The following is an 11,827-nucleotide window of genomic DNA, read 5'->3' as shown; positions in this document are numbered from 1 at the left end:
CGCACTGCAACCTTTCCCTCACTCCTGTTGTTCGGCCATCTTGTTTTCAGGCGTTTACGTTTTTTTGGATATCTCAGCATTATTTGTTCTATCGAAATGAAAATTGCGGAATAAATCTCTATTTCAAATTTCCTTTAGAAATAAGAAGTTACTGAGTCATAATGTTATATGCATCACTTTTACTCTTCTAATAGAAACAAACCCTTGACTCCCAAGCGTTACCGGACCAAATGTTCTTTGGACGAAATGTGCTTTGAACTAAACATCCCTGGACGAAATGTCCTTTGGACCAATTGTCTTTTGGACGAAATCCTTTGGACCAATTGTATTTTGGACGAAATGTCCTTTGAACCAATTCTCCTTTGGACGAAATGTCCTTTGGACCAATTGTCTTTTGGACGAAATGTCATTTGGACGAATTGTCCTTTTGACCAAATGTCTTTGGATTAAATGTCTCTGGACGAAATGTTCTTTGGACGAAATATCTTTGGACTAAAAGGGTGGCCACCCGGTGGGCCAGTGTGAGTCACGGTGAGTGGTGTTTCGCAGTAGGTCACGTCCTTTTGACCCACGATCCACTGACCCACTCGCAAATCTTGACCTATTTCACCCACTTACCAACCGACCCACTCCATCTTTGATTTTAACATGTCTTGTTTCATTTAAAAGACGAAACATACATCCACATAATTTTTTCATCGATTGCGAAGGTTGGCTTAATATCATATTTGTGATGGTAATTTCTTCTTAAGGTGAGAAATTGATATTATTAAAAAGCCCATCTTGAAATTGGTACAAATTACCTTCCAAAGTTATTAGAAACGATTTCTCACACCGAAAACTATGAATTCGACAAATATTTAAGTAATTTTTGAGATTTTATTTTTAGCTCTTCCAGGCCATCATCCTGTGAAGATGGGGATAAATTTGGATGTAACCTCCATTGGGTGCATCACTATCCATCTCAACGACCGAGAAAATTATGGATAAAACACTAAAATCAGTCGTTTTACATTATTTTTACATGTCACACCTCCCAACTTCCGTAACTTCATACTACTACCATATTTTCTTCTTAGTTTGAAAGTAATATGTCCCCCAAGTTTGGTAAAGGTTGTCCCAGACATTCCAGAAGTACGCTGGAATATTCATTTATACAGGAACATTAAAATACATAGAGCTGTGCGAGCAATGCCTTCGATGCTGCCGTTGTAAATTCAAAATCAGGCTGACATGTTCGTTCAGAAGTGTTGCTATTTATCTCGGTGATAACGAAACGATGAACTCTACACTAATATCGGTCGTTTTGAATCATTGTATATGTTACTCCCTTCGACTCTCCTTATTAGATGTGCTGGGGGATCTTACTCCTACTGGAAGTTGAACTTAAACTTAAAGTTCATCAGAACTGCTCCCAATGAACTTGGGAACCACGAAAGATATGGGTTGTATACTAACATTGGTCATTTTCAATTATTTCTACATGTCACAAATTTCACACACTCCTTCATTGTGTTAATGAGGGCTTAACTTACATGGCATCGGAAGTGCCACTCTTTATCTAAGAGACCTCCAAAATTATAGATTCGATACTAATGTAGGTCCTTTTTTTATAATTTTGATGTCAGCCCCTTTCATTCCTCCTAGGACAGCAAACGGATACTGCCACCGCTAGGACTAAATTTGGTCTTATATGGCATTAAAATTTCTACCAATTAATTTAGCGAACAGTGCTGCATTTAGAAGCTCGGCGTCCCTATGCACTTTTGCTCTCGGCGCCCCCAATAACTACATATTTCTCCGCCCCTTGATCCCTAACTTACAAATAAAACTTAATTCGAATATGCTTAATTAGTGAATTTATTGCAGTTAAATACCACTCACTAGATGCTACAGCTACAACTACGTAACAAAAAATAAACGGGAAACATGTTCTGAATTATTTTCAGATTTCTTACGCTATCATTAAATATATTAGAATAGTAAAAGGGGATTGCTCATGAAATAGTATATTTGCTCTCGATTTTTTTAAACTTTTTCATACGAAGAAAATTAAAATTTTAAACTTTGCGCTCTTCAAATATATTGGCCTCTAGGCACGGGCCTAGTTGGACTAATGGGAAATGTGGCACTGAAAACTTACGCTTCGGCTCTAATATCGGTTGATTTCGATATATATATATATATATTTGTCGCTGCGTAACCACCCTGGGTGCTAATGGGAGCTTAATTGGACTTGAATTGAAAGTAGAACTGTTTACCTAAGCGACCACGAAACTATGGATTCGATACTAATATCGATCCTTTTCTAGCATTTTTGATATGTATCCCGACAGTACTCTTTTCCAGATTTTAAGAAATATGGTTAAAATTGCTCTAGACATATCAGAATTATGTCGAAACACACACATACATCCACTTTCATATATATAAATACAGAGTAAGCGAGCGAGAAAGTGAGAGAGAGTGACCAAAGTCATCACCACTTCCACATTGCAAAAGCATATATCAGGTATTGAATTGAAAATCTATGTAAAGACCTTCTGCTGTGGCATGCTTCATAAGGACAATTCCAGTCTGCTCACGTGACCTTTGGGGTTCATGAATTTCTTGCGAGCGTTCCGACTTTGGATTCTCTGTTTATACCCTCTTTTAATGCCTCGGATATTTTTTCAAGAATATCAATGGCATGCTGTAATACGAATGTTGGGAAGTAACCTCTATATGACAAATAGCTGCAAATAAATACACTACATAATTTATTTATTGCGATGATATTATTTTCTTAATTTGAATTTAACATTCACATATATCATAGAATACCAACGTACTGCGAACACCTGTTATATTTTAAACATAATAATCACTATGTTCTGCATTGATTATATGTTATATATATACAACTGACGTATCTTAATGTAATTATTTTATATAATTTTTCATGCATTGCGGAAAATAGAATTTCATAAAAAAAACGTTGACTCAGATGGGAATCGAACCCTCAACCTTAAGATTTGAAATCCAACGGCGTACCAGTGAGCTAACACAAGCGATCTTAGAAGAATACTTCTAGCGATATATAGCTGTATTTAAGATAATAATTACATTCATATCCACTGCAAACGTTGTTTTTGTTCTACTTTGACTTTTATTTTAGTACTCAGGAGAGAATAATGTTCTGTCTTAACTTTCACCATTCTTTTACATATGGAAAGATTCGTTTACGTATCTAAATATTCCATTCAGTATGGAGAGCAAAATGACAAACAAGCATGAGCTGACATTAATACGAAGTTTCGAAATATTGTATCATTAAGTATTTCAATCAATGTTGCTTTTTTATATATAATTGGTAACAAGTCTTATTATATTTAAAAGAAGAAAAACACATCTGCAAGATTTTTCCCGATTGCAAAGGTTCGAACCTGGTTTACTTTTTCCCGAAGATACCCGAAGTTGTACTTAGAAAATGTTTGCCTTGAAACAGCAATAAAGAATGCGCTCAACCTTTTTGAGACAAGGTGTACACAACCATACAAACATAATAATACATATAACTGTCGCATAAGTATAGAAAAAATTATATATATACATATATAGAAACTCAATAGCACACACTCATATCACTATAAAAAATAATATATACAGGTAATATTATATACATATATACTAAAAGAAATCACTTCGCAGCGTTTCTGTCCACTTCTAATAAAATGTCCGCTAATATTTCAATATATTTTGGATTTCTTATTAAGTTATATTTTTCATTAAACAAATGTTCATTTTTTTTGGTATTAAAATGTGATTTCACATAATTTGCATACACATCGTCTCTCATATTTTTGCTGGCCATAATTTTCCACGCTTCTGCTTCAAGTGTTAATATGTTCACAAAGAGACACCTGTGGCCAAACTGGTTAAAATAATTTTGGCTACATCCCTCACAAACTAAAACTGTCTTCGGTTCTTACTTTAGAATAGTGTCTTGAACACAAATTTCATTCGCAAAGTCACTACTACACTGGCACTGTTTCGTTTGCACACGCAAATCCAATGGAACCTTTTGGGGTGAATTTGGAAAATCCAGCGGTGAAACACTTGGTGGTTGTGTATCGGGTTTACATTCAAGTATCTCATCGAATAATTTACAAATTTCTTCCTCCTCTTTTTCATTAAATAAATCAGGAGATGTTGGTCTTTCTTCAGCAAGTGTCCACTTTATCGATAGAACTTGAAACTTTTGTTCCGATGTTCCTGCTGCTGGTACTGGTGAGGGTGTTCTTGATCCAACAGGCGAAGGTGGAATTAGTATTGGGTCCTCTCTCAAATCAATATTTTTTCTCTATAATAACATCCGCAGAAGCCGGTGAAAAAGAGCAAGTTTCCTCATCAATAAAGAAGTTCTATTGACAATCAATAGACAAATTCTCTATCGGATTCTTGGGAAATTCAACATACTCAAACGAATAACTCCAGTCTACTTCGTTGCAGAGCTTCGATTTCTCGCTGTACTAAACTCCCAAATGACTCCATGATGATACTATACCAGTCTTCTCTTCATACCCCATATATAAGGAAAATCTTACCTACAACGTCATATCACGTGGTACTTTAAAACACTTCCCCTACACCAATTAAAATATTTTCACATGTACTTTTCCAATTCTCTAAACATTTTTCATAGGTATAAGGGGCGAAGAAAGCATGTACTTACATTTCATATGTAAGTATGTTCTCATGCATGCATGTTCTCATATATCATTCATTTGATCAAAACATTCTTTTGAAACATCATCAATGTTATTTACATTGTGCCACGATCATTCGCATCTTACAACGGTAGTGCTTCAATAATGTTTTTCATACCCTGTACTAATCAATCACTTGTCATCTACGTACAAATAAAAGATTAACAAGGTGCATGTGCAAATAAATAGTTTACATGTTTTTAAATATTATTGTTGTTGTTATTCGCATAAACGCAACATTTACCAAGCAATCACATATCATCTACGGAGAATAAAAGGGTCAACACACTTCATACTACCAATCTTCTTTTGTATTCGCATTCAGTACCGCTTCATGTTTCAACAGGATCAACAGTTCTTTTGTATTCGCGTTCAGTGTCGCATCATGTTCCACCATTCGTGGTGCCAAACTTCTCTTGTATTCTCCACTGACATTGTTTTATTTTCATCTAGCATGCCTTAATTTTGTTTTTATTACACTGTCCATATTCCGTGATGTTTATCTAGCGTAACCTTAATCTTCGTATTCTCCGCCGACACGGTCTTGTGTTCACCTACCGCGGCGCCAAACTTCTTTTCTATTGCCAATTAGCATAGGGGCATGATTCAACATGTTCACCTACCCCGACCTTAATCTTCTTTGTATTCTCCGCCGACAATGTCTTGTATTCACCTGCCGCGGCGCCAAAGTTGTTTTATTACTATGTCAGCACTCTGTGATGTCTACCCGACACAGTGTCGGTTTTCTTTTGTATTTGTCTTCATGTTTAGCACGTACCTGTAGGGTCATTACCCGACAGGGCCATATTTGACTCTCGCTCAACCGGTTTCCAAAAAGCGCGCGAAAATTTCACTTCGGGTCTTGAGTTCACCAGCGAAAGACATACGAGAACCACGCTCTCTATACGTACTCTGTACACGAGCTTTTAGCACGCTCAGAGAGTATGCTATGCATACGATCCGTCGAATTAAGAAGTTCCGCATGAATAAAGTTTATTCCCTCCCCATTTTTAATATGATCACAATCAAATTTAACAACAAGCTTTCTAGTATGCTGACACAGTGTTCGAGTAATCATTACCAGGTATTAAAAGATATGATCCAACACAAATGCTGATTTTTCTTTAATGAAAACAAACCAAATAAATTAATATGATCACAGCATAGCTGTTTTACAGAGTATGCTTTAGCATGCGAACAATGAAATAAAATAATATTTTGTAATTAAATAAAATAATTAATTTCATCTCAGCATAGCTGTTTTACAGGGTATGCTTTAGCATGCGAACCAACTCATATCCCGAGTTTCCTACAGAAACGAGCCCTATAAAGAAATCACGTGATACAGGTCATTCAACTTTTTCTACACCATCCATCCTAACAATCAACCTTTTCTAGGACCCCGTCTGACCACCTAACGGTCAGGGTAATATTTCCCCTCCCAATGACATGTCCGGCCACACCTCTCCCCACAGACATAAAAGTGGTTAAGTACCAACTTAAATAGAGCACCTGCGGTTTTGACCACTATGCGCTTCTGTTCTACTGTAATAAGCTTAATTTCTTGTTTTCTTTGTTCGTGTTATAAACACACGTTCAATTTTGAAAAATCTCTTATTATTGCACCCATAGCTATTTCATCGAGTATGTCATTTTCAATGGTCATCGCAGCTAGTCCATTTAATAGTTCTTGAGATATAGTTGATCCCAAAATAATTCGCAAAATAAAGTGTCCCCGCAAAAAATCTTAACCTGCCCTCACAAAAATTCTTTCCTTAGGTCTATGAAACAATAAGTCCTTTCGTGTCTCTTTCCAACATAGACTTTCGAAGTCAGGCAATGAAGAACACAATATAAACAAAGTAGTGGCGTACCCAAGATTTCTCTTTTGGGTCCTAATAACTTTTCGGAGTAGTTTACAAAATGCCAATAATTTTGTGTATTTGCACCCTGAAAGTGTGCTAATTTTCTTTTCTTAAGTTCTTGGGGATCCAGACTCTTGGACCACCTCTGTCGGTGCATCTCTGAACTCAAGTAACTAATAATCAAAACTTTACTTTGCATTAGAACTATTATGAAATGCTTAAAACTATACTCATCTGAATTTAATACTAAAGATGGATATAGTAATAGTATTATAATACAAAAAGCATATGTATACGCTGCTGTGATTGATTGTATACGCTGAAAAAAGAATGTGTTAGTTTAATCCTACCCAGATAGCAAAAATCACTTCCAATAAACTTACAGCAGATTTGCAATTCAAGTCTGGCAAACTTGCAGCAGACTTGTGACGCAAGTCTGCAAGTTTGATGCAAGTTTAATGCAAACATCCTAGTTGACGCTCTTCGAACTTGCAGCACGCCTGCATTGCAAGTGTATGGTAAGTTTGCAAAGCAAGTTTCTGCAAGTGGTTTACTAGCACAGCAAACCTACTGCAAGCTTCCACTTGCACTGCAAGTGCATAGCAAGTCGGCAGCAAATTAGTGCAGGTTTGACGCAAGTCTCTGCAAGGATACCACTTGCACTGCAAGTCTACACAAGGTGTTCAGCAAGTGAGTGTAGTAAGTCTTCTGCAGGTATACACTTGCATTGCATTGCATGCCTTTTACAAACCGAACATTTACTGTATACGAACAATCACACAGTATATATTTCTCAACAATTTTGTCAAACAATACACGTTTAAAATACACATATATATTATCTCTACATACTGGATACTTACGTAATTATCTTAATTATCCACTTGTTTTAATGCTTCACACACTTCGCACCTACTACAAATGGCGGCCTGGCGAGGAGATTTCTAAGATTAGACTTTTGCACCACCTGTTGGTACAAACTAAAACTGACACATTTGCTACAAAGTTACAGCAAGCCTCCGAGGCAAGTAAAATCTAGCAAGTGAAAATCAAATTACGACATTGGCGGGTAACTCTTTCAAAACGCCTGCAGCAGGTGTACAGTGCACGGAAAGTCTAGCAAGTTAAAATCAAATATAGTGAAAGACTTGTTGCAAACCAACATGCTATTAGGGTAATGACCTTTCGATTGCAGTTTCGAATTAGATTAGTTACCCGTTCGAGTTATATACTCATATACTGCGTGAAAATCAATTGTATTGAAACAAATTTTGCAATACACTAAATTTAACCCAGGTCCTTAAATGAAGAGGCTATAATTTAATTTATTCCATTTTATTTTAACTATAAAATTACTGGAATCGAGTAAAATAAACAATTCCCCCACCTCAATATTTGTGTGATTGTCACTTTCGAAATTTTTTTCCAGAAGTCGAAAGTAACTTCTTAGAGCCTTCGCTTGCCTGTCAAGTTTCGTAGCTTTCCTTTCCGATAAAATGCTCCACTTGGGTTTTTATTGTAGGTCATTATTATTACATGAAAAAGAGCGCATCATTGAAAAGCGAAAACCCAATCTGAATTCAAGATTCGCCTACACTTTTTCTTGAGTTAACATCTGTAAATTCCATTGTCTGAGGTTATTAGGCGAATCATGAATAGGCGAAAGTTGAAGTCACCATGGAAACGACCTCAGCATCCAAGGAAAATTTCTTCTTTTCAACGACTACTTCATTTTTGGAAGCAAGAAGAAATGCCAAGGCACAAAGTCATGGTAATATGACGAATGTGAGAATTAACTGGTATCCGAGACTTTGAGCAACATTCAATATTTCCCGGATTACAGACGGGAGTATTGTCAACCAACAGGTGGACGCCTTTGCTAACTATGCCACTTATCTCTAACTTGGGAGCATCACGGAGTTATTGGAGTAGACCCTTGTAATATTTCCCAGCCACGCTACGGCATGGGTTTGGTAACAAGTGACTATCATGTCCAGAAAACTGAAAACATACTATCCTTGCAAAAGGCTGCATACGAATCGTTTTTGTACGGGGGATTGGGAATCCTTGTACAGTTTATTGATAACTTTAGTATTTGGGTCATGTTCATATACCTAATATTCATCCACGAACAGAAGACAATTCGTAAAAATCATTCTTACTAAATACACAGAAAGATAACACTTCAGATTCTCGATCAACTCGTTGCTGTTTACGGAAAAAGGGTAAGCACAGTTGATCGCTTTCACTCACTCCTACGTTATGACCTCAAACTTTTTGTGTCTACAAACTTCATTACGCTTTTCGTGCGAATGCAGAAACTTTTTGATCGCTCCATATATTCAAGAAATACACACTCTGTTTCTAAATGATATACGTATTACGAAGAATTATTTTTTCCAAATTATCGATCGATGCGCCTCTGCTCGGCTATTGGAGAAACGAATACATAGTCTAGTTTATATTAATAGCGCTAGATATCAGTTGTCTTTTCTTTTGCTTGGTAATCGTCATATGTTTAAAATGGCTACTCCGCAGCAAAAATCATTTTGTGTTCTCGAGTTTGTGAAGTGCAATTCCGTGATTATAGTGCAAAGACGTTTCAGATTGAGGTAATAAATTGATCCTCCGAATGGGTGGAACATTCACAGATGGTATCTACAGTTTGTAGATACAGGATGTGTATGTAAAGGAAAGAGTCCTGGCCGCACTCGTGTTGCACGAATTCAAACTGCTTTCCAACGTAGTCCTTCAAAATGAACTCGTCGTGCCAGTCAGGAATTACAAGTGCCGACAACAACAATTTGGAGTCTTTTGAAACGGCGGTTGGTTATGAAGCCGTACAAGTTACAGCTGTTACAAGTTCTGCGTCCTGATGACAAACGCAAACGTGTGGCATTCTGGAACGAGATTCTGGATGCTATTGACAATGATAAAACTTTTGCACAACTCATCGTGTTCAGTGATGAAACGACTTTCCGTGTTAGTGGTCAGGTAAACAAACAAAATGTACGAATGTTGAGCCTACAGAACCCACATGCAGTCATTGAACATGTACGAGATTCGCCCGAAGTCATTGCGTTTTGTGCGATATCACGATCATCTGTTTACGGCCCATTCTTCTTTAATGGAAACACGGTTAACAGTCAGCAGTATCTCGCTTTGTTACAAAACTGGTTGTTTCCGAGGTTGCGCGAAGACAACTTCATTTTTCAACAAGACGAGGCACCCCTCACTGGAGTCGCCAAGTGCAGGAATATCTGAATGACTCTACCAAACCGTTGGATTGGTTGTCAAAGACCTGGCCACTTAGAATGTCTCAGCTTGCCTCCACGGTCACCGGATTTGAACCCTGTGACTTCTTCCTGTGGGGTTTCGTTAAAGGCAACGTTTATGTACCACCACTCCCACAGAACCTGGAAGATTTGAAGAACCGGATCGGTACTGCCATAACATCAGTGACGCAGGACATGCTTGCCCGAGTATGGGAGGAATTTGAGTATCGATGTGATATTGTTCGTGTCGCTAATGGAGGACATATTGAACATCTGTAATTTGAACTTTGAACTGTAATTTGTACTAGAGAGGTTCGTAAATATGTATGTAAAATTAAATATTCGTATGTCTTAAAGTTTAATAAATATGTGCATTCGAAATACGTATATTCTTTTCTGAAACAGGGTGTATAATTACATTCAGACTACCATTATCTGTGTGATAATTGTATGAAATATTATTTGCGGAGAACTTCACATTATTTGTCTAAATGGCCTTATGAATACAGCCTGTCTGTGTATTCATAAGTTTTATTCTACATATGGTTCTTTGTACGTGAAGAATAAGGTTTAATAAATATACTGTAAAACTGGAAATTTGAATATTGTGGAAACTGCCTCTTTTCCCCTGTAGAAGAACAATTCTAGACAACTCTGAATTCATTAAGAATTTAAATTCTAAATTTCACGCTTCCAACTTAACGAATTCTCACATTGGACTTTTCTGAATATAAAATCAGAAAACGGAAATATTTTTAAAATTTCTACCTTTATTTTTTTTATTTTTTATTTATTTATTTCTTTTTTTTTGTAAAAAGCTGAAATATAATTTCAGTTCTTTATTAATGAGGTCTTTGTAAGCCGAATATCATACTTCCGACTTAAGAAATCATCATAATCTTGAGATCTTCTGAATAAGTAATCAAGAATTTCAATATTATAGAAATTGGTTCATTTTACCCTCTTTGAGCGAGAATTTCAAAAACACTGATACACATGTCCCTTTATTTTTTAATGCCGAGTTTCGTCTCTCTAAGTTCAAAAAATTCAAGAGATACCCAATTCTTGACACTAAAAATATCTTTCTTTGTTCCCATTAGGATACGTATTAAAAAAACCTTTTTTACTCCTTGCTTCCGTGGTGAAAAACAATTGTGGCCAAATTTTGTTTCTAGGTGTAGTAGCCAAAAATTACATTTGGAGGGGAGATCCGACATTTGCCACTTTTTAATTGGGAACTTCTTTTCACCGTAAAGCTAACAGTTAAAGTTACTTCTACTTACTTCTACTTAATAGTTAAAGTTACTCTACGCTGTGACTCAGTGGTAGAGCGTTCACCTCCAGTGCTTGGGATCCCTGGTTCGATTCCAGCTTGCGCCGTGTGGAAATTGTGGTGGACAAACACGTGCTCATGGGTTTTCTCAGGGTTCTCCCGTTTCCTCCCACTTTCTTCATTCCACCATTTTACTCATCTCTCATCATCACTGTCTTCTTTAGCCTAACCGGCATAATCGTGAGACGTAAAACTTAAAGATTTAATTTCATTTTTCAACTTTCTTTACTACTATTCAATTTTCCACACAAAACAAATAGCATGGATATTTGGCACAAAATCTTTCGCTTCCTTTTAACACACCACGATGCTGCAATCGGACCAGAAATGCTGGGGAAAATGGTACGAAATAGAGCAGGTTCTATCGACAAGAAATGCCATAGAATATGCCGTGGCATGGGAAATGCTATTGCATTTACTACTTTACATGGTAGGATATCGATGATACGATTTTTGGTACAAGAAATGCTATGATAAATGCTTCCGTCTAAAACTAGCCTTACACTAGAGTCACTGCTGTGATATCCGGCACGGATTAGAACACATATACATATGTGTCCTAACACGCCTCGACTCCACATATGCCAAACAGACGAACAACTTCCA

This window comes from Thermobia domestica, chromosome 14 (assembly GCF_964235325.1).
Source record: "Thermobia domestica chromosome 14, izTheDome1.hap1.1, whole genome shotgun sequence".
Classification (NCBI taxonomy): domain Eukaryota; kingdom Metazoa; phylum Arthropoda; class Insecta; order Zygentoma; family Lepismatidae; genus Thermobia; species Thermobia domestica.
Note: the sequence above shows the minus strand (reverse complement) of the source record.